This window comes from Gymnogyps californianus, chromosome 11 (genome assembly GCF_018139145.2).
Source record: "Gymnogyps californianus isolate 813 chromosome 11, ASM1813914v2, whole genome shotgun sequence".
Classification (NCBI taxonomy): domain Eukaryota; kingdom Metazoa; phylum Chordata; class Aves; order Accipitriformes; family Cathartidae; genus Gymnogyps; species Gymnogyps californianus.
In genome coordinates, this window is record NC_059481.1 from 7,070,157 (window position 1) to 7,098,017 (window position 27,861).

The 27,861-nt window shown below is 36.1% G+C and overlaps 1 protein-coding gene across 1 annotated transcript in view; it reads right to left on the minus strand.

Moving 5' to 3' along the window:
• Window positions 1-27,861, minus strand: part of ENTREP2 (endosomal transmembrane epsin interactor 2) — a 156,089-nt gene that overhangs the window by 91,717 nt on the left and 36,511 nt on the right. The window lies entirely within an intron of this gene.

Consider the following 27,861-nt stretch of genomic DNA (forward strand, 5'->3'; position numbering starts at 1 on the left):
TTTCACATCAGCTTGCGTAAAGAATTTGTCTAACAGTAACTTGTATACTTAGCTAGCTTGATACAATCATTATGAAATCCTTCTGTGATTGCTTAAAATAAGGTCTAATATCGTTATTGCTCTCTACAGATCTTTGATATTCAAAAGGGAGGAAGCCCAGAAGCTAACGAACACCCTTTTCCATGAAATTATATTCAAGGTTGGTTGAAATTCAAATGCCAGAAGGTCACCATTCCCACTGTCATGCTTTACTAGCAATCTTTTAGGTATAATAATAGTACAGCATAATAATTAAAAATACATCTCTATCTAGCCACTACAGAAGCAATGTACGCTGTACTGGGAACCAGGCTGGAAGCAGTCTGTCTACTGATGCTTGGTGTGAATGTGGGAGAAAGAGCTGTTGTTTATACAGAGAAGTTGGGTCATGGAGTGCCCAGTTTAAACTTTCACTATGTCTAGTCTGTGGACATTCATACTGTGAGCATGTTTCAAACATATTTCACAACTTGATGATACCCACAGCTGCTGCAGTTGTTGAAAACATTATTCAGGAAGACAGCATGTTGGAAAATGCACCTTTTGATATTTTCTTTAGCAGCTATGCCATTAAAAAAAAAGTCAGATGAGGTTTCATAGTAAAACCTCAATGTTAGTTTTCAAGCCAAGTACAAATGCAACAGATGAGAAGGCATAAACGCATAGTAAAAAGTGAACCAAAATCAGGTTATGGATACCAAAGACTATGCAGATAATCCCTACATGTAAATGTGCATAGTCTGTATTCTACAGCATTTCCTACAACATAAGAGCTACATACCAGCTACTTACTTCTGGATGTTGGCCAAGTGTCCTGGTTTCGGCTGGGACAGAGTTAACTTTCTTTTTAGTAGCTGGTACAGTGCTGTGTTTTGGATTTAGTGTGAGAATTATGTTGATAACACTCTGATGTTTTAGTTGTTGCTAAGTAGCACTTATCTTAAGCCAAGGACTTCTCAGTCTCCCATGCTCTGCCAGCAAGCAGGTGTGCAAGAAGCTGGGAGGGAGCATAGCTGGGACAGCTGACCTGAACTAGCCAAAGGGGTATTCCATACCATGGAACGTCATGCCCAGTACATAAACAGGGGAGAGTTGGCCAGGAGGCGCGGCTCGCGGCTCGGGAACTAACTGGGCATCGGTCAGCGGGTGGTGAGCAATTGCATTGTGCATCACTGGTTTCCCCCCCCCCTTCCTTTTTTTGTTGTATTCCTTTTCATTACTATTATTATTATATTTCATTATTACTATTGTTAGTATTGTATTTTACTTTAGTTATTAAACTGTTCTTATCTCAACCTACGAGTTTTACTTTTTTTTCCTTTGCTTTCCTCCTCCTCACCCCACTGGGAGGGGGGAGGGGGAAACGGCTGCGTGGTGCTGGGTTGCTGACTGGGGTTAAACCACGACACCAAACCAGGGAAAAGCTGAGACTTCCATTTTTGCAGTGAATTAAATTTGCTCACACAGCTGCATTAGCTTATTATTGCTGTATGACAACTGTCTCTGGGCTGATAGTCCTGTAACGTGAAACTGCACTCAAGAAGGTAAAATGACAGGGTTAGGTAGTTTGACTGCAGGCTAGACAGCAACGTGCTCTCAATTAAATAAATGCGATGGCTGAAATTGTGACGTTATTAAAGAAAACCCTTTAGGAAAAATAAGAAATGGCCTGCCAAAACAGAGTATGTATTGATACATAAAATACTCATACATAAGCCAGTATTTCTCAGTCACCAAGTCATGTATTCAGAGTCAAGATATTCTAGTGTGCTACCTATGAGTAGCAAATCCTTACTTTCATTTACTGTGCTACCTCCCTGTTAAACCTCTCCGCCTCCTGTCTGACATATCTGTGCCCTGAAGATGGAAGAAGGCAGCTGATCCTTTTTGTTAAGCTGAACTACAACTGTGTTTGACCTTTACAGAGGCCTTGCAAGATGAAAGAGGTACATGTGTTTTTGTTTAGAAAAGGAGAGCTTTGTGGCACTCACCCTACTAGCTCACCATGCAAAAGGTCAAGCATAGTCAGGCCAGTTGATAAACTCTCAATATGCACTGATGATAGACACTAAAAATCTGTGTTCCACCTGTGTCTTTAAAACATTGTCATTATAAGAGTTCACCTCAACAATGCCATAATGTAATTTTCCAAACCTCATTAGTCCCCAATATCATTGTAGTTACCCAAAAGCTTATTTTGGCTTGAGACGTAGTTATTTCCAGCGCCAAGCACCTTCAACGCTTCAGACCACAGTACATACAACTATATAATTAGAAAAAAGCACACATAGAACATCACATACCAACATTTGTTAGAATACACCAAATGACTCTATCAAAACAGAAATATAAAGATTTCTCTTGGTCTTGCAGAAGACCAGGAATTTAAAAATAAAAAAACCCAACCAAACCACCCTTAACATTTTGTTTTCTCTTCAGTTTTTACTTCTTACAAACACAATGCCAATATTGAATAAAGTAAATAGAACCACACTTGGTTTTTATACAAAAGTAGGAATTATTTGAAAAGTAGTATGTAACTTACAGGCCCAAAAGATCTTACAATAATCGCTCAGAATATCCAATGCTTACTTCAGTGGAAGCAGTATGTAAAACACATATTTGGTTTCACGAGGTTAAGGGTCAAGAAACATAGGGACAAGATGAGTTATTTTTACATGAGTAATTAAAACACTGTCATTTCCTAAATATCTACAGCTCAACATTGCAATCTATAGGTCTTCTAATGTTTTCCAAAAATCACTACATCATATGTATGCTATGCCCAGGTTTTTTATTTCTTAAATACAAAGTAAATTGGAGTTTGATGATTTTAACAACTTGCCTACTTAACTTTGGCAACACGGTTTGATTTCAGAGCCTGCATAGCACATTTATCTAGTATCTTGGACCTAACTTCTATCTGCTGAATTGCAGTGAACCCCCCCATCACATAATAATAAAAATAAATCAAAGCTACTAAAAATGTGTTCAAAAAACGTAGATTTGCTGGCTTCCTTAAGCAGAATTCCTACAGATGTATGTACCTGCTGACTATAACAACAGTGCTGATTCACAGAGCAAAAAATAAACAATACATCAGTGTTGACTTCTGCAGCATTGGAAATGCAGTAACATTAGGTATGAACACCTTTCAACATGCATATGAAAACTCCATTATCATTAATGCAAGCTGTGCTCATGCATGAAAAAGATGCATTTACTTTAATAGGCACACACTGAGGCAGGACAAAAACAGAAGGTAAAATTACTTTCCAGTACAGTGACTGCAAACAAAGGATTTTTTTAAAAAGCCCTTGATGGTGTCTTTTCCAGCATTTTCAACCCTCCACACTCAGGTAAGTCTCTAGAAATTTAGAGGGCTCTGATTTTGGATATGGGACAGATCAGATGATGCAGTCTCTTGATATATTGTAAATCGTCTGCTTTCCAAGTCTTCATCTCCAAAATGGTTATTGTACATAATACACTCTATAGTACGCTTCCTTTAAACTTCTGAACTACATAAAACGTATATTTATATAAATACTAATTTAATAAAAAACACATTGAATACAGTGAAACACTATCAAGGTAAAGACATTTCTAGAAATGTAAAATTACTGATATTTAAGTGTTAATTTGTTGAATAAAACAGATGATCTCTTTTTTTCTCAGTACAATCTGGGATCTTGCAATGCTTTTCTAGTCTAATATAGAGCATATGAGTTACAGGAAACTCCAGGTTTTATTGTCTATTCTTATTCTTCCTTTCTTGTTCAGGCTGATACACCATATGTCAAGTCTTCCACTCCTTTTCTGCAAATTTAAGGGTTCCTCACTTTTTCAGCTTGTAAACACAAGAAATTCTCCAGTCAGTGCTTTCAGTTACCAATAAAATAAGCATACAAGTTGTTCCCATTAATTGCAGAAACTCCTTCTTAGCCTTCTTCTAAGATACTAAATAATGCAAATAGTGGCTATCCTTAGTTCCTATGTTATCTGAATAAACAGAATCCATAGCATAGCACATCCTATGTATCTGCATTTGCTTCCAATCAAAACATATGACAATATGCATATGGCATGTCGATTCAAACACATGACAATTCAAATATATTGAATAAACTAATTTTAGAAAAAAGGAGAAATATTACAATGTATAATTTAGAGAGCTTAACTGTCCTACTAAATGCATGGAGTATTCCTGTGGGGAGTATACCCCAACTGTATAAATGAGCTCTAGTAATAACTGAAATTAAAAATAAAATGGAAACTCTTGTCTCTTTAAATCATCTGCAATATATTAACAGGTTAGGTATAATTGATAAAGCAAGATCAATCCCTTTATTTTGCAGTATTAATAGATACCCTTGTACCACTAGCAAATGCAAGTTATTCCAAGTGCCTTAGAAAAGACAAGGTAGCAATATACTAAAGCAAATAAAGGCACAACTACATAAGTAGGGCTTAAACAAGTTTCCAAAGTCACAAGGGTCCCATTAAGGGATAGAGAAAATACAACAGCTGAGAAGTCTATTGAAACTCCATCTGTTCAGACAAGCAGAAAGAAAGGAGTCAAGGACTCTTAAAAACTCTCCTCCTTTGGACTATGAAACACGGTAGTGGCTGAGCTCACGTACTCAGATAACCCAACCCCCCATGAATGGCATATATCTGCCCTTCAGTGCCAGGTAAGGCCATTCCTCCCCTGCACTGAGGAAATTCAAGGCTGACGTACATAGAAGAAACAGTAGATGACAGTATATTCCTGAAACTCTTAACTACTGGTATGGCTTTTTGAGAAAACATCTCTCCTTTGACAGTGAAGTCTGAAGTGAAAACCTGACACATACAGGTGCCCAGCGAGTGGTTCTTTGGAATCTCAGAGGGCGAATAACTTTGTGTACACATGTGTCCATCACATTCAGCCTACCTCTATTTATACACTAACCATACAGTCAAAACTAATGGAGCAGACAACACTCATGCTGCTACCTGACTCCGAATGACCAGATTTCAAGACTTGACACTAGAATCAACAAAGAAACTGAAGAGATATGGTCTTTGGAACCATGGTATGCAACAGCTACACCATAGTGCAGTGATCAAGTAGTGTTATTGAACACAAGTTATAAGAGCTTTATGGAGTGCGATCAGTTTCAGATAAAGTCTATTTCAAGTGATTTACCTCTACCTGTAGGTAAGTTATATGGCACCACTTGCTGTGTACTAAAATCAGAAGAAAGTGAGAGAAGATGCATAATTCTCATTGCTCAGGTCTTATCATTTTTACTTACTTGTTAATCAAATAGTCATTTAACAGAAGGTCTAAGGATGACTAAAGATGTGCAAGAGTTCTAGATACCACCTCTGTGGCTCAGAGCCAAGACTGAAAGATATACCACCTTCCTGGTGAAATTCCTGCTTTTGGAAAGCATTGTGATTTTGACATCTAATCGTATTTTAAATTGGGGTGCAGACTGTTGTTTGTTTGTTTTGAGTTTTTTGGGGTTTTGTTGTTGTTGTTGTTTTAATGCCCTTTGAATTCTGATTTCTGAAGATATTTTGGACTTCCAATACATTATTTCAGAATTACTTAATTATTTTTGTATCTATGTATTATATACCACTTGGGGGTATTTCAGAGTATCTACAGCCCATGGAGGTGAAAGTTAGTGCCTACAAGATAGCCATGATCTCCCTTATATCAGACACCTCTTGTCTGAAAAAAGAAGGACAGCAAACAGTCAGCCATAACAAGTCAACTTACAACAGCAAAGTGCGTGCAAGAGAAGTATTACAACTCTCTATTCGACTGCATCCCAACTAAATCTAATAGACACAACCACCTTAATTAAATCTTTCAGCCTCACGGAATAAACTAGGCCCTTGAAGTACAAGCTAATTTTGTAATCTCTTTGGAACCACAAGAAGGTGGTTTGTCTCTGGACCAGTTGACCTCAGCCGGCTCGTTCCACATTGCATAGCATCTGACCATGGTTTCCCTTGGACTCCACGTTTCCCATACAATCCAGCAACATAGTATTTTTGGTGCGATTTCAGTTCAAAGTGCTCACAAAAAAAGCTTTACTCATAAACAATCAGAATGTTTTTTTAAAACATTAAGTCAAAATTGTGTGTGGTATTGCACTGGGCATAAATAAAAAGTTTGGGGCAATCTAATTATGTTTCTAACAATATAAATATCCATACATAATTTTGTAAGCAGATTTAATGAATCTTTTAAAATGAAAGGCCAGAAAACTATCTTGAGAAGTGTGATATGAAAAATTAACATGATTATATACAAGAACTGTGGCAACACAATGAAAAACAGAAGAGAAATTTCAATTATACATTGTATGACTATGATTACCAATAGACTTACGATCATAGAAGTATCAGCAAAATTTATATGGCCATAAGAGCTAAATTTACGCGTTTACAGATGTATATGTATATGCTTTAAAAAATGTATGTTGTGAATGTATCTAGACAACCTAGAAACCAGCCTATCTGCACGTGTACTCCAGGACCTACCAACAACGTCATTGTCCCCATGGGGAATTTTTTTCCCCCTAGACCCAGTCTGAAACTCTCTTGTTTCAATTTACACCCACTGCTTCTTGTCCCTTGATGTGCTGCTGTAAAGAGCCTCGTATTAAGAACATTAAAGTGGCACAATTACAAAAAAAAAAATTAATCCCAATCTAGATTAAAAAAGTAGGCTGCAAAAATATTACTTGTCATGCTTTCTTAAAAAAGGCTTTTTCGCTATTTTGTATCAGCAGGTTTGTCAAGCTGGTATGCAGAATAGTAAGACAAAATGGGTGTCAAAGAAAGGAATACTTTTACAAATGAGAAAAAAAATGTATACAGCTGTCAGTCACCTTTAATTATTCTTACTAACAGGAGCTGAGATGCAGTTAAGAAACCATAAATCACCCTTCTTCACAATTTCAGGACTTGCAGCTTTCTGGAACTCAGATTTCATTTTCTCCTTTTCTCCCAAGACATTAAGGAGATCAATTGTCAGTATCGTAATTCTTCAGCAAATCCAAGGGTATGTTTACATTTTGATATTGTATTTAATCTGCTGTACTCAAAGTGGAATAAACAAAAAAAAAATTGTATGTTGGTGTGAGTTTCTGCATCCTTATTTTCTAACATTTTTCTAATGCATGCTAGAATTTTTCTGTTTTCTGTTTATTTGCTCTGGAAAATGAGAAGCCTTGCTTGGAGGTGTTAAGGTTAAAATAAAGTTTTGACAGGGATGTCTTATGCAAAATAAAGATCTATACTTCAAACTCTCATTTTGTTGTCATTCTCCAGATACTTTCGATTTGAATGCATCTTTTTAAAGAATATGCCTGTGAGGAGAGGTTGAAGCAAGTTGGTTTTATAGGAGAGAAGACTGAGATGGAACATAACAGCAGTTTCAAATATAAACAAGACTGTTACAAAGAAGAGATTGATCAATTGTTCTTCAAGTACACTAAGGGCTGAACGAGAAATAATTGACAGTTGCACTAATGGAGATTCAGGTTGGACACTAAGAAAAACTTTCTAATGCTCAAGACATTTCAACATTGGTAGAAGGGGTAGGTGATAGAATTCCCATCACCAGAACTTGTTAACCACACACGAGACAAACATCCATCAAGGTGGGCCAGGCAGAACCAGGCATAGGAGAAATAGGCAGATGCATCGAGAGGGCACAGCAGCAAGCAGGCTGCCCAATTTACTATACCTGGAGGTAAATACCAGCACTTCCAGCACTAGTATCATCTAGTGCTTTCTGTCAGCAAAGCGCTACAGCAACTGTTTCTCTTCAGAAGTGCCTGAAACCATTGACACTTCCCCAGGTTCCCCTCTCTCCTCTACAGAAGTACAGACTGCTGCAAGGTTTAATTTTGCCAACTCAAATGTTCCTGGAAGCATGAAGGTCAATTGTACCTGAACAACTAAAAAGTATTGATATCCCCAACTATCTTTGGGTCTAGGTGTACCTCACACAGAGATACTAAATCAACAGCTGAAATATCTTCAAGGATGATGTTTCTGTGAAATCTACAGTAGCCCTTGTAACAGGTAGATAATTATTTAACAAAATGCAAGTATTAAATATTGCAGGAGTAATGTCACAAATATCACATACTCAGAGACTACAAAAGTGTGACACATTAGTACCAGAGTATGAAATCTTATAATACTCCCTGCAGCACCTACAATCCATTAGTGCAAAATGATGGTAAGTAAAATACAAGCTATATGGAAAAAGAACTGTGACAGCATGGGAATTAGCTAAAAGGGGACTAAAATAATCTATCAGTAATATTACTCTCCATTCCCATTCCTGGAAAAATAGTGAAGATGAAAAATCTCTTGAGGTGAGGGTGGTAGGAAAGTATTAAGAAGTATCAGAAGAAAAAAAAAATTAAAATATATTTCTAGATGCATACACACACACGAAAACTGCATGGATGAATATAGAACAGTTGCACGATTTTGGAATGGTCTTTCAAAAAAGTCATCCTAAATGGTGGGTGCTGATAAAAATCATACCATTCCACCACATTCAAAATACTGCAAAAATCAGTCATAGGCTAAAGAATTTTTAAAACAGTTAATATAGCTATTTATTTGCAAATATGCAAACTGACTCTTCAACATGCAGCTATCACTAGAATCCAGGGACCGTTCTCTTGTTTAAAGACTACATCACTATGAACACAAAGAGTACAAGTATCACCACACTGCCTAACCACAAGCAGAAGATCTGTACACTGCAAGATAAATACAAGCAAGTCAACAGCAACCAAAAAAGCAACACCTTAAGCACAGTTTTGAGCGGTTTTCTAAAAAGACTCAGTATGTTCCAGACTCACAAACACTGCATCATAGCTTAGTCTCTCTCATTTACCCACTGTGAACCTAAAACTAATCTAATTCTAATTGCCATGGAAACAGGAGCAGAGAAACAAAATCCCTTGATGCCCCACAAGAACAGGACAGTAAAATTACCTATACATTGACACAGCTACCAGAATGTATTAACAGGATGCAATTTTGATCTCATTTTAAGTTCTAGAGTGAGCTTTTTTATTTTGTCATTTTCCTATGAAATTTGCTCCATACCCATCAGAAATCTGCTTGTTTCATATCTGTAGTTTGTTTATGAAAGCGACCAACAATTATAAAATTACAATACACACTCTAAATATTTTTGTAGAAAAAGGATTAGTCCAAAAAGATATTTTTTCCTTTGACTTAGAGAAAAACAAGGGCTGATGGAACACACATACATCAGAATAAGATATTTTCCAATTATGAAGAAAAATCATACATTCTGTATTTGTTACTCTTCCAAGTGGTTCAGATCTGTTATGCTCAACTTCACTACAATATGCAAACTGTACTAAAAGCAATGGACAGAGATTTAGATAAGATATTAAGTACAGAGCTGCTATGTCAGTGACTCCCACTACAGTCTTAATTCTAATCTGTTTTTTATTAAATACATTCACAGAACACTATTACATTATTTTATATGTCCCACAATGTAATCCATGAGTATTAATAAGGCACACAGCCATTAGCATAAGAGTATTTAAACAAAAAGGAAACTAAGCAGTTTGCAACCAATCCTCCATGCTTTCAAATTTATTAGATCATTTATGAATACACTTGAAATAAACAGATGACTGAAGACCTAGTGCAATACATGCTGTTTCATAGGTGAAGAGCTTTAACTCAGAATAAGATCTATGAAGATATTGTAAGAGATCACATGAGAAGCTTTTGTGGCAATTTCCATTTTGGACAATTCTCTAAAATTAAAATGAGGATCCCCACAGAACTTGAGCAACTTCCTCTAGAACGACCTATGAATGAACCATAAGAACACTACTACTTTTGAGTAACACCACCAGCAACACTATTGCATAACCAACCATTGAATGTTTCATAATGTTCAAAATGAAAGCTAAACCAAGTAATTCTTTTAAAAATATTTGACTGAAGAAATTTGCTGCCCATACATGCTATTCAACATACCTATGATAGCTCAGATCAACTCTGGATAGCTTATCGAGCCTTTGAAGCAGGAAGGTTTTACTGAGGCAGCAGTCAAAAGCCTAATTAAAATGCAGTGAACCAAAGAAATCAGTGAAATTAGAAGCAGTTTGTCCAATACGATACATCTGTATACAGGTATTGTACACTCAAGTGTTAATGTTTTCTCATCTGAATATTTATTTTCTTGGTCTTTATGTGCAGTCCATACGATAGATTACAAAGATGATTTCTATGAGGGGAAAAAACCTCCAAGCCTAAAAGTATACTGAATTTCCTTTCCAAAAATACTGGTACATTTTAAATTCTTTGTAATTTCATTATAGTTACATTTCTTCAAGGGCTGAGAATGTGAAAACTTTATCTTAACTGCAGAAACGAAAGATTCCATGATTTTTCCATTACAAGGGCAAAGATGGTACCCAGCTATGAGGACTTCACTTCCAGAATTTTCATTTTATGTTTCAGTTACCAAAAAAAAATTATGATATCCATCATGTTGCTGTGACAAAGAAAAATATTGTGACAAATTTCTTTAGACATTTCCTAATCTGTTTTAACACCAAGCTTGACTTGTATCATTGACTCAGTACAGAATATTATTGTAGAAATGTTGTCTTCCAGTAGCGTTAGGAAACCACTAATCAGATTTTTGCTGCTGGGCTCTTCCAATAATTATAAGAATGAAGACTGAAATTGCTTTAGATAAGTGAAATGAGACAACGGCTCTTTCAAATACTGACACAATTTCTCAAGGGATGAAAGCTGAGGTGCATTGTAAAGTGATCTAAACATCAAGAATAACAGTATTTTCTTTGCCTCAAACTCAGAAGAGCATCCAAATGCAGATAAAATGCAGTGCTTCTGCATATCACTAGTACACTGTAAGCTCCTGAGCATGATTAGTGATTTGCCTCAGGGCCATGCTACCAGATAAAAGAAAAGGTTAAGGATGCGCAGACTGAGGCTAGAGATAGTAAGGGACAGAGCAAATATTAAATGGTCGTAACAGATACACACTATCTCCATCCTTAGCCTACGGGACTTTTGTGAAAGTCAGACACTCTTGGTGAAAGCCGTCTACACTACTGCATTTATCACCTTTTCTAAAACACCCTTCCCAGGCATCTATAATCATGACAGACTGCTAGTCACCATGTCCAAAATGGTATTTAAGAGAGAAAGGACAAATGAGTTTGTATAAGCACAGGTTTAATATCAGGATGGATAGATGCCTTCCAAACACCCTGACAATCCAAGGGTTCTAAAGACAAATTTCATGTCTCTGACATCATGTACCTACCTGGTAATTTTTAAAGTTGTTTTTCTCAAAGGATCCCACTACTCTAGAAAGTATATTCAAGGTAATTTATTACTATTAATTAGCAGAATGAGTATATCTGAAGCCTACAGTGTTTCTCTTGTTTGGACTTAAAATTTCTGTTCTTAGAAAAACAATTAGTATAATTAATATTTAATGAAATTACATATTAACAATAGGAAGTCTTCTTGAATATCAGAAACTGAACTAACATGCACCTCAAGGTTAAGCTGTTAAATAAAACATGGTAAGGCAAGAAATGCTTTAAATGGCAGGTAGCAAGGACACAAGTAAGGCTCATTCCAAAGACTTTGCTCCAAAATCATCAAGTTTATGTGATACTTACATCTTCTTCCCTGACAAGATAACAGAGAATCAATTGCAACTTAATAGGATTTAAAGATACAAATGCACATACTTTCCCTGAAGCCAGGTAAAAAGCTTGATTTTTTTTTTTTTAAATATTATCAGCCTCCCTGTGTTTTACCAGCTGAATACCTAGCACAAACCACCAATCATCTCTGACCTTCAGAAGAACTCTGTCGCATGTCAAAAAAATTGATACAATAATTTCATTTTTGTTGCTCTGGAGCTACAGTGCAGTAATACATTCCCTGTTAGTTATTATGGCTTCTGTTATAAATGGTTACATTTTTTTTATGGATAAATTCAAAGCTCACAGAACATGTCAAACCAACTGTTTTAGAGCCTAATGCTCATTATTTACTAACAGTGCAGGCAGTAACTCTTCAGCTCTCACCTTGCTACCCCACTTAATGTCTCTCAACTACCACCTGAAGAGAGTAATTAAAATCATACACCCATCTATCCATTGGCTTCACTGCTGAGATGTTTCTCATTCGTGGCAATTGTTACATTGCCTTTTTTTTTTTTTTTGTAAAATGCATGGATACCTGCTTCAAATTGAACTTCACACATTTTACAAAATCTACAGCAAACTTCATGGGGTAATGGAATCTAGTAACTACAGGTGTGGATTATAATCAAAACTCAAACGTTTAATAATCCTATTACAAACATGCACTCTCATGATAACAAAATGTTTTATACCATTTTAAGGCTGTCACTAGACACATACAAGTGAGAAAGGCTTTATTATAACCCTTGCTTTCTAGAGTAGTTTTAGGAAATGCAGTAAAATTACTCTCATCTCCCATTAATTGGTTCAAGATCAAAACCTAAATCTTCTTTCAAATTGGTTTTACCTCAAAATACTCTGAAGACTGCAAGCTGCCTAGCTCCTCCTGTATTTAGCAGTTTCCTTTTCAACTCTATAGAGCTCTACACACCATCTCCCACCTGCAGTTTTATTTCATCTTCCTTTTCAAAGAAGCCTCACTGAAAACAGTCTTTTCATTTTTCTTTTCTACTTTTTATTCCTCCCTTCTCTGTACGTGCACATATACAAATATGTGGATATAAACCAGAAACACAATATACTCTGTGTATTCCACTGCTATTCCCTCCTTTAAAAAGTGTTATAATGAGCTGTATATTTCAAATATATAAACTTATTTACATGTTTATAATATATGTACAGACATATAATCAATATAATCAATTTTTATCCATAAACTTTGCAAGAGAAAGTTATTAACAAAAGCTTTATATTTAAGAAAGAGAATCATATGTGGGTTCTCAAGCACAACCGCTTATGTAACTAGCCTGTTTCTTCCAAATTTACTAATCAAAAAGGATGAGAAGGGGCAAATTTAGCTACTCTTTAAATGAGATGTTTATATTTAACAAAGTTTTGTGTGACTGGTCGATCTTTTAAGCTTTCAATTTTTCTGTCCATCCCCCCTGTTATTGTGTCAGGTACATTGTTCTATGCAAATGTCCTTGTTTTTCCCAAGTTTTTTTTATTCTTAACTCAGAAATAGCATACTAATGCTTTTTTTTTTTTTAAATATTTTAATTTTTTTTAAATTAAACTGCAGAACCCACCAGCGATCCAAGTCATTCTGGGGTTTTGCTTAATTTTTACAGACAGCACTAGAAAAATATCCAGTATATTAACCCATACTGTGTTAAGTCAGAACACCTCTTTCCCATGGACTACAACAGCAAGTTTCATGTTACCTCACCAATATGAAATGTGCTCAGCACTGATACTATGCAGAAACACATTGGTTTGATTGGGTACGTCTATACTACGACTAGAGAATGTTTCTCAACGCCTGCCCCGCAAAAGCAAATCCTATTTCAACCAGTATTCTGCTGGGACAGGATCAGGAAATACCTCCACCTGGTCCTCTCCAGCCTGGATGCCACAGAATGGAAATCCAGGTGCCACCAGCAGCCAGTAGCAACTGTATTACATTTCAGCCAGGTCTCTGCTCAGGATGCTCAGAGGCCTGAACCCCTGACACTTACAGCCTGTCAGCAGCAAATTGTACGCATGAAATCACGTTGATACACAGTTAAAATAGACTGAATAAAGAATGTAATGCGTTAAGAATAATTTAGAGCATAGCTCTATTCTTAATTATAACAATTCTTATTAATTATTATTGAAGACTTAAAATACATTATTTTAGACATGCTGCATACAAGGCATGTTTATTGTGTGAGAACCCTTGAGACTGACTTTTATAAAAAGATATTTCTAATTGGTTTGGAAAGAAACAGCAAAGGACTTGGATAAGTAGAAAACAGTGTATCACTCCAACAACACAGACCATCCATGAAGTTCTACAATGCAGCCATAAGAAAATGAGTTTCCAATGACATCCCATTGTGTAATGAAAGCCATCAAGCTCACAGAAGAGAATGCACATTATTGGAATGATCTAGCTAACAGAGAGGAGTGTTCTCGCACCAAGCTCTTTGGTAGCATGCTGACATGGACTTAGAGCTTAAGACTGCAGAACTACTTTGCAAAAGCATAGTTGTTTTCTAGTGAAATCTGACATACGACACGCCCCCCAAATTCAAGCCAAACATTAAGCAAGAATTAAAAAACAACAACAACAACACCCCTCTAATCGAAGTCTAATTCTGATATATAGGCTTCTTAAGCTGTCAGCAGGCAATAGATTTCGGGAGCATGTGACACACTATTTCAGCTATTTTAATGCAATGGATTATTTGGGCAATACTAGTCCAAACACTAAATAAAGTATAACCTTACTTCCAAAATCAAAACCCAGAGCCATTTTAGGTGCAAGGGGAGCAGGGAAAGAGGGAATCCTAGAAACATAACAGAGCAACTAAATGATGTCTATTTTCACTCCATAAGAGATTCAAAAATATTACTGATGCATAACACTAAACTCATTTGAACAGTAAGTTGTAATTTATCATAAACAAGGTCAAAATACATGAACTCTGAAACATTACAGACAGAAATTCATCTTGTACAACACTGGTTATGAAGCCAAGCTGGATCATCAAATTGAAACTTTTTCCATCTTGATTTTGGAAATAAAGCAAGAATAAAACACCAGTCTTCATATGAGACCTCACCTCACATAGGCCCATTTGCCAGATCTTGTGGTCTGCCTTCTAGTATTATTTAATCTTCTAGAGGTTCATGCTATTTTATGCATCCAAAAGAAGACTGAATGAGAAGGATCTTAAGTGCGCTTCTGGGCTAGCCAAAAAACTGAGTCTAAATTAACTGAAATTTAGATGCAAATGCTAAGACTGCTCAATCTTTCATTAAATTTTCACAGCTTTGCACTGCTATCTGCATGCCAACACTCTCAATTTGTTTTTGACACCCTGGCATACTCACAACTACTCAGGTTAATGCTGCAAATGGCCACGCAGCCACAACTCACTCTCACTTACTCTACAGAAACCCTTGCTCCACTGAAAAATTAAGTCCCAGGAGTCCAAAGGCTTCTTCCAACCTGACTCTAAGGGCAGGACTTCTATTAAATATCATATTGTCAATATAATCATTGTCAAGATTAAGAGGAAAAATATCTTGTAGTCTTAAAAGAATAGTTATGCATTTTTATGTTACCGCTAGATTCAAACACTTCATTCTAAAAATTTGTTCCCAGGGGTTACACAGAATGATTCTACATCAGAATAAACTCAGACCTGCAGAAACCGCAGTTCCTTACTGCATCATTAATGGGCAAATAAAAGCTACGTTATACAAGATACATCTGTATTGTCACAGATGGAGGAAGCAAAAATCAAAAAAAGTGATTCACATTGCAACGGTAAGCATGCTTGCTTAACAAGGATTACAGATTAACTAGCATTATGTATGACCTTTAGTGGTGGATCCACCACTGTGACCAAAAACTACAGTTTAAATTAATTTCACACAGTACAGCCATTCACATATGGGCATTAGGCTGAGCAGCATTAGATTCTCACTGTAATAAAAACCACTTTCATTCAGCTTAGTTAAGCTGTGCAAATAAAGTCTTGTGCATCTTATTTACCACTCACATCTTATTTACAAGGGAAATGTACTCTTCCAGGGAAAGAAAGTTTTTTTGTGTACATGCCATAATCACAATGAAATCTGGAGAGCTCCAACAATTCTGCCACTTCCCCATGCCTTATATAAACACTTTGCTCTTTCTGTCTTAATGAAACAACATCTGTATCACCATACTGCTATGTTCAGAAAAACCGGGAACAGAATTGATTTAGGTTAGGGCTAGATTAAGATGTCCTCACTTACAGGGTTTTTTTTCAGTTCCCTGTTCTAGTAATTTGACTTGTTAAACTCTCTTTAGAACTCAGTGGCAGAACCTTTAAAACACCTTCTTAAGTATCTCCTGAGAAATTACAATAACTTCATAACATATTAAGTGGATTAAGCTCAAATGTGACCATTTTCCAACTTCATCACACACTGTCAAATGCCTTCATTTTAACAAATTTTGCAGGGTCAGTGGCAAAGAAAACTGAGTACACAGTACATCAAACTCAATTATATTTCAAAGACTGGCAGGGCCTCTTTGGTTTGTTCTACTTGTCTCTGATTGCCCGCAAAAAACTCACAAAGCAGCTTTGAAATTACCATCCCAGTAAGATTCCCGCACTCTTGATGTTTGTGTTACTGCAGCCTGTCTGACCACAGACGCGACAAAAGAGTAGCATACTGACTTTCATAAAAGCAGCTATGTCCCTACTTTAGTTGTCTGGAAAAATTTTATTCATTAAGACAGGATAAACCGAAAACTAGACAGGCAGACCAATACTTAACTTGCAAGTGATTTAGGACTATCACATTTTACACACACTGACACACAGCCTAAAAAAACCAATCAACCAAGGCAGGAACATAAGATTCCTGGATTTTCAGCACAACTCTGAGAATTTAACTTGTTCTTTAAAGTAACTTCAGCATTTAGACTCCATCTAAATTAGATGTTTTTGAAAATGAGCTCTCAAAATCCAATACAGAATGGGATGGTATTCCAGGAAATAAGGTGTCATCTGTCTTTTGAAAAAGTGTGCTTCATTTTACTAAGGCTAAGCTTATAATAGAATGGGCTGGTAACTTTGCATGTAATATCTGTTTCTAGAACTATCTTCCCATGTTAACTGTCTGGAGTTACCATCTGAGAAGCAAAAGTTTTATTTTTAAGCTGCAGAATGCTGAGAAAGACGGACCTCTTCAAATGCTGCTCTGGCTAGCAGCTTTTCTTTGTACATATTAATAAAGTTTACAGGAAAACAATGACAACAACGGTTGTCCTGACATAAAGCCTTCAAGTATCAAAGGCACTTAACAGAGAAAATTGGCTTTCTAGCAATATCAAACAGACTGAGGACCACACTGAAGCTTGCTGATTAACTGGTAAGTGAAATTCATGAGTTGAGCTGATCTCAAACACCTAGATGGCAGCTGATGTGAAGAAAATCAGCCTCAGTACTCCGATGCTGTCAAGGAAGATCCTCTCAAGTTATTGCTATTGATTTGTAGGAACATGATGACTGTGTGTGGTGTTTCAAGGAGTCTTTGGTTAGGGGGTATATCAGATACTGGTATCTTAACTAGGAAAAGATTCTCTAAAGGATAATTTGTAACACAAATTATACTCTATCTTGTATCACAGAAAACACAACATGGCAAAAACCAAAGACAACAGAACTGTGGCAATCAACTACAAAATTAGCAGGAAGACAGTGTTTTGGGTGGTTTTTTTTTAAAGAGAAAAAAATCAACGCAAGTATCAAGGAAGCTGGCAGAAAGGACAAGGAGAGGGGAGAAAATAGTATCGTGATAAAAAGAATAACTCTGTGGGAAAAAAAATAAAATGGCATTGAAAAATGTGAAAGCCACACTAATACAAAATACAAAGTTATGCAAATAGTCTGCTATTTCTTTTCCATTCCTAGATTTGGGAAATGTGAGATTGCTAAAAAGCATCTAGAATACTACTGATTCTCATTGGACAAAAAGTCAAACAAAAGATTCAAAGCTTACTAAATAGAATGCAAATTTCCTATAGCTTCCAAAGCGTTTATTTCAGAAAGTTTTTCAATAGCTAACAGCTATGGAAAGCTCTCGCAGCTAACAGATCCCAGCTCAAAACAGACTTCATACATCTGAGATAGCACACACACATGCAATCTAGACTGGAAATCTAGAGTAGAAACTCTCCTTCTCTCCTCCCACAAACCCTAGCATAAGGTGATATTGGCCAGTCTCTAAAACTCATATGCACGGACATGCATGTGCAAGAACTTTGCACACTGTAGGTGTATGTGCAGTATGTATCCATACAGCCGACGTGACTAGATGGCTACAGGTTAGAAATTAATGAGATGTAGCCATTAATGTGGTTATAGACCACACAGGCATCAGAAATGAAAATGAACTCTATGGAACCAGGATATCCTGTCTTCTCTTTCCTCTCCTCCTTCATCTACTTGTTGGTTCTGATAGTTCAAAAGAAGATAGGAATGCAAACAACTGGATGGACAATGAGGAGGGAAAAATTAGAATAAATTAAGCATGAAAATAAAAATAATAATTTCCTGCAGTATATACATACTGAGGACATAATCATTTCAAGCTTCCTAGTATTTCATTACTAATGAACAAGGGCAAAAAGCATAGAGCTACACCCAAATGCCTATGCATTTTACACTTTCAGAATAACTTATGGGTATTGCTCCTTCTGGCTTATAGTAAAATCATGGTTCTCCAAACTTAAGAACTGGTTTTACAGCAATCAGTTTAATCAATTTTCTAAAACCAACCAAAGCAGCGCTAATATTATTTCTATGTAGCTATACATAACCACCAGCTACAGGGTAGTGACGCAAGTATGGATTTTCCTGGGACTTACCATTTTTCTTGGTATTACCTGAAGCAGTATATACTTTCTGTCACACTGCACAGCTGTAGATACAAAGCAGCACAGTCCTGCCACAGAATGGGGTTCAGCTGTCATTGAACACAGCAGAAAAGGAAAAGATAATGTGGGAGGTCTACCCAAAGCACATAACTAAATTCCTTCATCTCCCATACTGTCAGAAGTGATAGGCTCCTCTAAAGGATGCAGCTGTATTAGGACCTTACTTAGAACTAATCTCTGGAGGCACCTACTGGTATCCATTAACTGCACTTGGAGCCTAAGGAAATTAGCCTTTTAACTTGGTCAGTTAAGCTGGCCAGTGTAAACACCTTTTCTCTGGCTCCTCTTTCCACAGCACGTCAAATAACATGGGTATTGTTATTCCATGACCTAGCAGAAAATACTCATTTCACTGAGACACAGCCACAACACTTCTGGAGGAAATTACACTAAGGTCCTCATTCATATACTAGGTCTAAGAGATATTTCACAGCATGTACTGTAGCAGGGAAACAAAGAAATCACTGAGCAGGAAAAGCTCAGCATTTAGATTCATCATAAGGGTCTCCAAGGGAAATGTAAATGTATGAGAAGAACAAACAAATAGCAGGTTTTGTTAAGCTGTTTGTTAAATTATTTCTCAGGAAGAGTGAACTGCAAGTATACTAAAAATTCTAGGTAAAGCAGAAGATGTTTTTTATCACAACATTTAGCAGCTTTTAAAATTACTTATTTAATCAATTGTATTTTATGAGCTGGCTTTTATAAGAATTTGATGTACTTCTAAAAAATAATAAACAGCAAAATCTAAAAGTAAAGATAACTATTAAACTTGGAAGTCCAGCTGTTAGCAAGGGCCACACCATAGTCTCATAGGCCAACTTCTATAGGAGCTGTAGCAGATTGACTGTATACTTATATTCTCCATTTTTAAACCTAATTAATTCAGATAGACCATCAATGGATTTCACTGGAACTTTCCCAGTTTTTAAGAGGACAAACAACAAAATAATTTAGCATCCAGTAAGATAAAAAAAGTATCTTTTTACTAAACTGGATCCAAGTACTCTTAAGAAATCTGTTAAGTTTATACAGAATTTATTCTTAATACTTGTATAGCTGTTAGCAATGAACCTGTAAATTTTTAAAACAGATACTTCTTTCAATCTATAGAATCACTGAAACTTACAAACATGTGTAATAAACTTATGTTAAACTATTTAATCCAATCAATACATCTGAACAGTTTGTTGCTGTTGTGAAACAGCATCACAGAACAGCAGAAAACTAGCTACAAAGCTTAGTTTTATTTATTTGTTACTTCAAAGTTGTATGCACTATTACAAAGTACATATGGCAAATTGATAATTAGGAAAACAGCTGAAAATGGACATTTTTTGTACGACTATGCTTATAAAAACAAGCAGAGGACATTATTAATGTCAAAGTTACTGTTACTTCTAACATGTAATACGTTCTGCAATTTGACGTACCTTCTTCAGTATTTATAATTTTTGCTAAGTTTTCTTGGAATCATTTTATGACAAAGTACATTTGAATACTCACCATTTATGTTTTGCCAGAAATGGCAACAGTATAGCGTTATTTTAAGAAAGTCTTGCTCAGCTTCCAAATACAAAAGAAAGATTATTTACTTGGGTAACAGATAATGGCAACAATTCACTCTGGATATCAGTTTCTTTTATTTCATTATAAAATTAAAATATTTCATAATAAATAACAGAATAACAGATCCTCAAAGGAACTTGCTATTACAAAACTGAAAGGGATTAATGCCTTTGGTTTTTCTGTATCCCTTTCCCTGCCCATGAATCATATAACATAGAACTGCTAAAAAGAATGCCTTCCTGACCTAGAGAGTCTTTACAAACTTCTGATACTTTTGAAGTCACAGTATTTTCTCACAGCATCATAAAAAGGGTCAGACTTTAAAACCACTAACCTAAATACAAAAGAACTTCAACAAGACTTAAGATTAAGCCTTTACCATATTTTCTGTTATTCTCAAGAAAGAAAACTTATCTATTTTCCATTTGAAAATAGCTACCTAAAAACCTGCTTTAGATTGTCTGATAGTTTGAGCTACACAAGAGAGGCTTAAAGATAATAACGCTTCGATTGCAATCTTATCTTTATGCAGAGGACAGTGAAATAAGGGACAGCACTATCTCAATTATTTGCAGTTATTTTGTGGCATAAGAAAAAGTGGTGAAATTGCTGTAAAACTGTTTTAACATCCCATTCAAATTCACTGAAAATGAATTGTGAGAGTTTGCCAGCATAATGCATCAAAACTCAATGTTTTCACTAGTTCACATGGGAGTTTTTCAGCCTTTACTAGGAGACACAAACATTTCTTCTCTCTTTCCCTCTATAGCAGCTTTCCTATAATAAGAGCTTTTCTCCACCCTTGATGCAACAGAAATTAAAACGATTCTTCTTTGAGCATTCCACAAATAACTGCACAGGTATTGATTTTTCCACTACTACACTTCATGCTTGCAACAAGTCACTTGTTACTCAAGTTGTCTGGTGCCTAAAGTACTAATGCAGGATTTAGAAGATCAGTTTAAAGTATCTGTCTCCTGTCATTGTCTCCCTGCTTATCATGGTGTCAAGTCAGCCTCTTTATACTTCAGGTCCTCACTTATAAAGTGGGCACAATAGTTCTGAGTGTGGCAGCCATATTTTAAATAAGCAAGCAGGCAAACCAGAAAAGGCACTTGGGAAATAATCACAAATAATATCTAATATTACTGCATAGAACTACTCAACTGGTAGAGCAGCAACAGAAAAATCTTTCTACAAGACAGAGGAATACAAGAAAACCAGATATGAAGCATCAGTTGCAACAGAACTACAGAAAAAAAACCACCATCAGATAATTTCCTTTTGGAGATCACTTACCAGCGAACTTTATCATCAATAATTGGAAATTTCTCTAATGACTTTTTTTTCCCCCTCATAGGGAAAGGAACTCCTCAAAACTAAGGACTATTTTTTTTTCCTCCAGGGAAACTCCTCTCAACTTTTCCCAAGACCAAAACAAAAAAAAGTGTATTTTGTTTATCTGATATACTTCAGTGACAGCTCCTAGTATGAATTACTTTGCTTCCCATGCTTTCAATCTGAAGAGACTTTGCTGCACTGACACCAAGGATGGAATAAAACAAAGAGTGCACAGGGTGTACAGAACAACACGCATCTCTTAATTTTTCTTTGCAATCATTTCTTAACTTTCTTCTCTCTCATGCTGCTACAGAATAAAAGCATAAATATTTCTCCCTTAAACTAAGCGTAGTATGATTTGATTTGAAGTTGCAAAAAACTCTACACGAATATACAACCAAGTGAGGCTTCTGCTTTCTGTCAGTGCCTTTATCTCTTCAAGCATAGAGAAGGAAAGTTTCAGTGACATCTTAAATATTAATATAACTATCAAAATGTCATCTCACAAAGAGATGAGGAATAACAATTCATTAAACTAAAGGATTATTTCCTTAATTTTAGATAATTTCCTTTAAATTATTCACATTTCAAAAGGAAAAGAAGAATACTTCAAACCTGAATGAGCCCTAACATATAAAACTTCAGACTGCAGGAAAAACAATGGATGTACCAGATGCAGTCATAAACGTACTGTTCTAACTAAAGGAAAAGATCCCTTTTTCTTGTTTCAGTCTCAAAATACAATCCAAATAACATTAAATTATAGAATATTTTAATACAATTCTCTTTTGAGTCTTCATTCATTCAATAGTCTATAATGAGTATTCACTAATATTTGTTCAAGAATTTAGAGGAGATTTCTTTAAAAAAAGTGAAGGGGATCCTTTTAGCAGACAAATTCAATAACTTAGAAATACTGATCCCTAGAATCCCTCCAATCTGTATCAACTACCACAAAAATATCCAAGTCCCCAAATCTCAATATTTCATTCTGATTTTCAGTAAGTAGCAATATCATTTAATTTGATTTGGAAATCCATTATTTATAATGGACTATCCAACTACAGACAGTCTCCCAGACATCTGTGATTTCTATTTAATTTTACAAGGAAATAAAGCGAATTTGCAAGCCATCAATACAGCCAAGAAAGATTACCACTTGCAAATCACAGCTGCTTAAAATTATCTTATGAATGCTTGCAAAAAACCCATTCCAGTTATCACTAAGAAAAACAATGCTTTTATTTATTTTATGTTAGTTTTAACAAAGGAAAAAGCAATCTTTTGTTTGATTGATTTTAGGGTAACTTAGCAGTTCTCGACTCAATGAATCTTTCAGAATTCTTTTTCTCTAGGGAACACAAGTGACAACACTAGGCAGAAAGTGAACTCATCCACAACTACAATATTCTTTTCATAATGAAGGTAAACACCAAAACAAGGAATCTAACTAATACTTCTAGGGAAAATATTTCTACACCAAAAGAAAAAAAATCACGACCAAATCTAAAACTAGAAGAATTTAGAAGTGAGAGGAATTTCTGAGCTCAGGTCAGTAAAATGAAGTTCTTCATATTATAAAAAATTTTTGCTGAATTTATGCCAAGTTACATATGACTACTTTTATATTCCTTTCCAATTAAAAAGAAAACTGTAGAATCTATAGAAAGGAGAGCAGAGATCCTAACAAACAGGAATTCAGCAACATCTGAGAGCCAGAAAAACGAGTAACTTGTCCAATCTATTAGTCTGAGAGATTCTTCCTCTAAAACTCATCTTTATTTATACAGCCTATTGACTAGGTCACAGAGAAACTACCTCGGTGCAGACAAAATGAAACATAACAACTGTAGAGCAATCTGTAAATCAATTTTTTAAAAACTCCTCTAGCTCTTATCTTTAGAAGAATACAAAAATGAGACTACAGACAACTCCAATAAATGAGCCTCAATACAGCATATGGGTGCACATGCATAATTTGGCATTTGTATTTAGTTTTTGCTAAATGCATTTTGCAGAGCTGACAAGTGCTAAATTGGCCTGAATATAAGACAGTCCTGAATATCAAGTGACTCACTTTACAAGAAGAAATAACCAAAACATGAGTGAGATTGTGCCAAAGCACTAGACCTGGAATATGTCAATCTTGACGAAACACCCTGACAGAGTGCCAGTGGAACATCAAGAAATTTAAAATGTCTCAACAGTGCACAGTCACTTTAAAAGACCCAGTACATTCCTCAGCAATGCAAACTGGTTGCAGCCACTTGAGTCCCTGTTGAGAAGCTAAATCAGAGATAGACAGCATCTGCATGGGTTTGGAGCCTTGTTATCCTAAGCCAGTCTAGCAACCTCAGCACTTCTCAGTTGCGGGACTAGATGCAAGATTAGCCCAGATAATGAGATTAGAATATCAAAGATCAAACAAAATATACTTTTGTTGATTCTGGAGTCAAAGAGATCTGTAGAAGAGACCTGGGACACACAGGGAATTACAACTGAAATTCAATTTGATCTCTAAGATGGCATGGACATCATCAATTAATCACAGCTTCTACTTCATTAAATACTCCTTGTAGAAACAGCAAGAAAGAAACTGAATAGTAAAGAATGATGAGGGCTGTCAGGAACAAAAGACAATATCCAGCATTCAGTCAGTATTAATGTGGATCGGGAATCTTTTTCATTTTAGTGATTCTCTCAATAAATAATTCTAGTAAAAAAATTCAATTTCTCTTTTAAAATGACACTACTTTTGTCTCCTTGGGGGGGGAAATCATCATATTCTCAGCCATTTTTGCATTTCAGTATATAAACTTTCATCTCTAGCTTCTCATCCCACTTTCTTCAGAATTTTCTTCCTACTCACTGTAAAAGTGTTCCCAGACAGTACAGATTCTCCATAACAACACACAGCACAAAACCTTGCTTTAACCTTGCACTGGCAAAAACAGTATCACATACCATAATGCCATACATTTTCTTCATAGGGTTATGAGCAGTCAGACAATTAATGACTAAAGGCATCACTTAAACTATTGGAAGGTCTAATGGCAAGGAGAAAAAAAAGAGACAGAATCAAAGAGAGAAAATACAAAGGCAAAAGCTGGAAAGCCTGGGGTTTTTTGCAAATAGTAGCTTTCCCAATTCTGAAAAGCACAAACCTTTGTCACTGTCGTGGTTTAACCCCAGCCAGAAACTAAGCACCACGCAGCCGCTCCCTCACTCCTCCCACCTCCCAGTGGGATGGGAGGACAATCAGGAAAAAAGGTAAAACTTGTGGGTTGAGACAAGAATGGTTTAATAACTAAAGGAAAATATAATACTAGCAATAATAATAATGAAATGTAATAATAATAATTGTAATGAAAAGGAATATTAAAAAAGGGGGGGGGGGGGGGGGGGAAGAAAGAAAACTCAAGGAAAAAAAAAAAAAAAACAGTGATGCACAATGCAGTTGCTCACCACCCGCTGACCGATGCCCCAGCAGCGATCCACCTCCCAGCCAACTCAACCCCGTTTATATACCGGGCATGATGTTCTATGGTATGGAATATCCCTTTGGCTAGTTCGGGTCAGTCACTTAAGTAAGGTCATCTCACCTTCCCATGCTTCAGGCTCTTGGCAAATTAAGACAGCTCTTTGCTAATTCACTGTAATGCTGTAAAATTTAATGAACATGCAATAAATTTTTTATTTGCTTTGAGCACCTTATACCGTATGTCAGATTCTGCTTTTAATATGTTGTAATAAACAAGTTCTACTGTACTTTTTCAAAATAATTTCAGAAAAGACACCTTTATAGATTAATAATTCATCTCAGATGTAGTTATCTCAAACTGCTCCTAATTTGTATCCTGACATACCTCCTATAAAGACTGCCACAAAAATTTGGTGGTGATAGATGGACCCTCGCTCATGTTCTAATGTGTTTTCATTACCTTCTCACAATGCTAATAATTGCTTTGAAGGACAGAAACTTCTTTAGCTGTACACTGGTAAACAGAGCCAAACATGTGAGAAACACAGAGAAACATACTTCATTTTTTCGGTCTTTTACAGCAAGACCTCAAAAACAACTTGTTCTAGAAATTCCAAGATAGCTTTATAAGAAACAGTACTGCTGAATATTATTGATCATTTTGCAGATTAGTTATGTCCAGAGCACAGTAAAACTGCAGGAGAGGCAGCAAAATCACTACTTCTGTCTATAACAAGAAGAAAAAGAGACAGTAACTCTCCTGTCTCTTCCCTCTGACCCACTAGACTTCCCATCCTACTTCCCATCTTAAGAGACATAGAAATCAGCAACAGTAGCAAATCAAAGTGGATTACCAAGACAGGAAGTATACGGCATTGTCAATCAACAGTGGGGATTGTTTTTGTTGTTGGTAGTTTTTTGTTTGTTTTTTAAACACAAAAAAAGAGTAAAAGCAGATAACTGCTTAAACAGGGAGACCTGCAGTAGACAGGGACTGGGGAAATGGGATACAAAAACCAGAGGGCCAGAGCAGTGAAGTCATAAAACTTCAGTGGTGAAGTCAGAAAAATGTCATGAAACACTGAGACCCAATTTAAAACCATCATTAAAGCTAAAAGCAATGTTGTAACTATTAATATAAATGAAGCCAAATGCATCACATTTTTCTAGCAGTCAGCAAAAAAATAATAATAATGTACTTGAGATATAAAAATAACTGTAACAAAATTTAAAATATTCTGTTGTGTAGCTGAAAATTTATCTCCTTTAAAGCTGGAAATCTGACATGAAAGCTAAGCTATGTCTTATGCAGAAATAGTCTGAAAACTTCAGAAAATATGTCTGAAATATTAGTGAACCTAGGGAGAAGCAGCAGAGATACTGCATGACAGAATGTACAATTCACAGAAGAGTGATTTGGTTGTGTGTCCTGGTTTCGGCTGGGATAGAGTTAATTTTCTTCTTAGTAGCTGGTACAGCGCTGTGTTTTGGATTTAGTGTGAGAATAACGTTGATAACACTCTGATGTTTTAGCTGTTGCTAATTAGTGCTTATCCTAAGTTAAGGATTTTTCAGTTTCCCATGCTCTGCCAGCAAGCAGGTGTGCAAGAAGCTGGGAGGAAGCATAGCTGGGACAGCTGACCCGAACTAGCCAAAGGGATATTCCATACCATAGAACATCATGCCCAGTATATAAACTGGGGGGAGTTGGCCGGGAGGAGCAGATCGCTGCTGGGGCATCAGTCAGCAAGTGGCGAGCAATTGCATTGTGCATCACTTGTATTTTCTTGGGTTTTATTTCTCTTTTTTTGTTATATACCTTTTCATTACAATCATTATTATATTATTATTATTCTTAGTTGGTAATATATTTTATTTTACCTTAGTTATTAAACTGTTCTTATCTCAACCCATGAGTTTTACCTTTTTTTTTTTCCCCCTCCTGCCCATCCCACTGGGAGAGGGGATGGGGAAGCAGCTGCGTGGTGCTTAGTTGCTGGCTGGGGTTAAACCACGACATTATGTCAAGCAAGCAATGCAGACTGCAAAACCTTCTCTTTACTGCTCCAGCACTTATGCAGACCATGTTTAGTGAAATGTAGCACTGATATCTGTCCAATTAACACCTTATTCTACTGTCTCAGCAAAGAAAAAAATCACTACATTGCTGCTCTTCAAACACAGAAGTAATCCCTCGCTACATCTCAAGATACGATAAAAGTTTACAGTGGTTTGTTAGTCAGGTTATTACTAATGACATTATTAAATATAATAAAAGGCATTCCAAAACTTTAATTTACATGTCAAAATGCTGAACCACTGCATATTCAAAGGTAACAAGCCATTTTTTTTCTTTAGGATGCTTCTGGACTTTCCACTAACTACAGAGACCATAGGTTTAGAAAATGGGTATCTAAATTAAATCCCTAAAGTTAAACATAGTGAACTATGTTGCCCCCTCCTGCCAGTCTTCCTTAGCATTATGCTACATCTAAACTTCCGAAGACGTAGTGTCAACACTACAATGTTGACAATGGCTAAGAAAGTTATCTTACCATGTCTTATAAATTACCTGTTTACTAGATAACTATTTGAGACCTGTCATCAGTACAGGAGAATTCCTGCCACCTTTCATGAAACAGTAAAGCATAAATTGTTCCAACGCACAC